The 4,453-nt window shown below is 37.3% G+C and overlaps 1 non-coding gene across 1 annotated transcript; it reads right to left on the bottom strand.

Annotated features, from left to right (window-relative positions):
- Nucleotides 1–3,010: 3,010 nt before the first annotated feature.
- On the bottom strand, nucleotides 3,011–3,158 carry LOC132369404 (small nucleolar RNA SNORA79). The gene has a single exon (XR_009504383.1). It is a non-coding gene; the product is annotated as a small nucleolar RNA SNORA79 (small nucleolar RNA).
- Nucleotides 3,159–4,453: the final 1,295 nt, after the last annotated feature.

The following is a 4,453-nucleotide window of genomic DNA, read 5'->3' on the forward strand; positions in this document are numbered from 1 at the left end:
TCCTCAGGAGACAGCAGTCTTGCGGATGCTCCAAAAGTCCCTCCTCCTTGAGCTACGGCAGCTCCAGTTGCCGTGGAAATGAGGAGAGGAGCCTTCCCTTCTCAGGAACATGCACGCCCATCTGTTTAGTTGATCTTCAAAGCATCACCCTGCATTTCCAGAATCCTGAAATGATACTTAAGAGCTGGCACTCAGATTCTTCACCCTTGGTCTTGTGATATAAACTCTCAGCTCAACTCTCAGTAATTTAACACCTGCGTTAAAGTAAATTATGCTTTCAGAGAGTTCCCCCAATACTGGAAGGGCATCTTCTCTATTTGTGGAGTGAAAGGTGCATTTTGAAGATTTTCTTAGTGTGTCATTCAGGATAGGCTAGGATATATCTTGCATATTCAGAATATGCAGGAACAACAAACAACCCCTAAATCTTAGTGACTTAAAAATCAAGATCAATTTCTTGCTCCTGTTGTCTACTAATCATGGGTGAGCTATATGAGTCATGAGTTGATGGACTCCAGCTCACCGAGGAGAGGTGACTTGGTGATTTGATGGGCTCTTTTCTATATCATCCTCTAGAACCAGACTGAGGTTACAGCCACTATTGGTTATATTGCTGGTTGCTAAGGCAGCAGGAAGAATTCTGAAAATCACCCATTGACTCGACGCTTACAACCAGAAGTATCACATGTCACTTAAATTCTCAATTCATTGGCCAAAGTAAATCTAGTAAATGTGCCCACTCCTAACTTCAAAAGAGCAGTGTGGTCTTAACATATGTCCCAACATTTGACTAAAACTGATGATTATTACACCCCAAAACACTCTTCCACAAAAGTTAATTGGAATCTCTACCTCTAAAGATAGAAAACCACTTGCAATTCTAAAGGCCATATTCTTCACCCACCTTCTACCTCTCAATATTCCAAAAAACTCAAGAATCAGCATTACCCAGCAACTTGACTTATGGTTGTTAAAACAGTTCAGAGGAAAGAGTGGCCACTGACACAGGGAAAGTTAAGGAAAAGAGAAAGAATATGAATTGGAACTTGAAGGAAGAGGATTTAGATTTCTTAAAAGGAAATGAAAAAAATATGGTGGAAATCACAGACATGAAATCACAGACAAGAGAGTGTGCGGAGCTGTGAGGAGAGAGTTTGCTTTGCTGTGTTGTATATACTTTGTCGTACAGTAATCAGCGACATAAGTCTGGACTGGCAGTTTGGAAACAGATTGTGGAAGGCCACGATTAAGAATTTGGTATTTGTTCTACAGAAAATGGTAGCCATTAAAGATTTTGAGACGAGGTGATGATTGCAATGTGAGAAGATAAATCTGTTCATGGAGAAGTTGATGGATTGGAAGAGGGAAGCCTGATAGAAGAAACTAATTAGTCTACTACTGCCATCATCAAGGGCTAGACAAGGATGGTGACAGCAGGAATGGTGGGGAAAAACAGCTGGGGAAAATTAACAGGGCAAGATTTTAATAGGATTGGTTGTATGACTAAAGGAAAGGAGAAAGGGAGAGTAACCAGGTCCATGCCTACTTATTCTTCTGGTTAACACTGCCAGGATTGACAGCAATCTCTCAATACACTCTGTGTGTGTGTGTGAGAGAGAGAGAGAGAGAGAGAGAGTTGGAGGAGGAACGGTGAGGGGGAATGGATGTCTGTGGATGCCCCATAAGACTTTCTTTTGCATCTAGCTGCATGCATTAACTTGGCCCTAGGTACCATTAAGAGAGATTCAGTGTCCAATAAACTGGGTAGTGTTATGATGATGGGTGCCTACTATTTTTAGGATAAATGGTGATTTTGCTTGTTAAATAGTATATATTGCTGAACTAGTAGGACCATTTTGTGATTTCAGTGTTTTACTCTTAAAAATCCTTCTCTTGGACTTTGCAATCCACATTGCCCTAAAACACAAACTAGGTTTGGCTTTTCAGTTAATTGGTGCCAACAAGCTCTTCTTGACGAGTTCAAATCATACCTTCGAACATTTTTATCCCCCTACACAGCCCCTCGATCAGACTTCCCTTGTAGAATCAGAGTCTGTGCCTTAAGTTTTACCATATTTTGCCTGCTGACACATTTCCAGCAACATAATATTAATATTTGTAAATATTTTCTTTTAGCTTATTCAAGAGGTTTTGCTCATGGCATTTTTCCAACTGACTGATTCAAAGGATCTACAGGGCCAGCTGTAATTTCTCCAAGTGACTCTACTTTTGTACTCCATCCTCTGCATTTGGCAACTTTGGGCTATAGCAGGTATTGCTGTTCATATAGGATTCAAAGATATGTGTTTTATTCCCAGTCTTCCTCCCTTTCTTTAAGAGCTGCCCACAGAAATAGAGACACAGATGTAGATAACAAACGTATGGACACCAAAGGGGGAAAGTCGGGGAGGGGGGGGGGACGAACTGGGAGATTGGGGTTGACATATATACACTAATACGTATAAAATAGATAACTAATAAGAACCTGCTGTATAAAACATAAATAAAATAAAATAAAATAAAATAAAAAGAGCTGCCCACAGTCTGTGCTGCCAGCTATAAACCATGACTCAATATTTGTATTTTATACCTAAGGACTTGAGCTGTAGAGCTAGTTCACAGTGGATAGAGACCGTCACCAGGTTACTGAAGACATTTTTATCTGTAACTTTATTAAAGACACCATTGTGTCCAAGTCAATTATTTCTAAGAAAAAAGATAATTTTTTTTTTATCTCCTATGCTTTATTCTAGATATTGGGTTAATTTAATTTAATTTTTTGGAATTTTTGAATTTTATTTTATTTATTTTTTTATACAGCAGGTTCTTATTAGTTATCCATTTTATACATATTAGTGTACACATGTCAATCCCAATCTCCCAATTCATCCCACCACCACCACCCCCCCGCCACTTTCCCCCCTTGGTGTCCATAAGTTTGTTCTCTACATTCTGTGTCTCTATTGAAAGAAGATAATTTTTTAAAGTGTTTTTTTCTTTTTTTTTTTGCAATTGTTTGACCCCGCAAAAATCATAAGGCGCTAATGGACAGCCAACCCATCCCCATGGTGCCCTGAGTGAATACAAGTCAGCTTAGATATATGATGGACTAAAATCCCACTACTTAAGGCTCCAAGCATTGAGAGGAACAGCCATCAAATAAAGTGGTGTTTTAAAGAATTCCAATATTTTCTTCTTAAAAATAAATTGTTTAATACACATCTATCACTGAAAGTCAACACCAAATCAATTTTTTTTAACATCTTTATTGGAGTATAATTGCTTTACAATGGTGTGTTAGATTCTGTTGTATAACAAAGTGAATCAGCTGTAAGTATACATATATCCCCATATCCCCTCCCTCTTGCGTCTCCCCCCAACCCTCCCCAAATCAATTTTTAATCATAATCGGTACTATAGTATACTGAAAATGGTATCATACTGATGTAAGAGTGCTCTGATCATAAACAGCACTGAGAGTAAATAAATTATTATTCTCCAGAGTTTGGAGTCATATTTGTCCTGACTCCAGTGACTACAATTCTACCCACCACTCTTGGGTTCTCTAGCTTATAAGATGTCAAAGCACCATGCGACTTTAATAAAACAGTGTGGTGCAGCCGTAATAATAGATAAATAGATCACTGGAATAGAAAATAGAGTCCAAAAAAACATATCTATGAGAGAATTTGGTACATCATGATGGTAAGGAAAAGATGAATTATTCAATAAACAGAACACTTTGGGAGAAAAAATTATTGTGATCACACTTCAAACAATATACCAAGATAATTTTGGGATGAATTAAAAAACTAAGTGTAAAAAACCAAAACTAAAAAGCAATAGAAATAATGTGGAATGATTAACATATGATTGTACTTTCATTTCTATCTTGTACAATATTATTCAAGCATTAAAAATAAGATTTATCTATATGTGCTAATATGAAAGGACATCTATTTAAGTAAAAAATAATTTTCCTATAGTATAAATAGTGTTAATTCCTTTCATGTAATAAATGTGTGTATATATAAACACATATACATATATACTCATGTATGTACACACACATGCACACAAGGAAAGAAGTGGGGAAGGATAACCCTCACTGCTAACAGGAGACTGGTAAGGAAAGAGTTTGTGGGTGATTGGAATATTATCTAGTTTTCATCCATATTTTACCTCTATTGCCTACTCTAATTTTTTTCAATTAAGCAGAAATTTCAATTATCTGGAAATAAAATAATCCCTCCGAATAAAAATATAATATTTGCTATTGTTCTATGCTGATGAAATGAGACAAGGACATCGTCAGTTCCTTCCAAAAGCCCTCCCTGTGTCATTAGGTGAGCTATCATTTATCCATGCATCTGAGCAACAGCTTCCTAACTCATCTCCTGCCTGAGTCCAGCACCCATTATTCCCTCCCATCAGTCTTCATAGAGATGACATG

The sequence above is a fragment of the Balaenoptera ricei genome, chromosome 7, assembly GCF_028023285.1.
Source record: "Balaenoptera ricei isolate mBalRic1 chromosome 7, mBalRic1.hap2, whole genome shotgun sequence".
Lineage (NCBI taxonomy): Eukaryota > Metazoa > Chordata > Mammalia > Artiodactyla > Balaenopteridae > Balaenoptera > Balaenoptera ricei.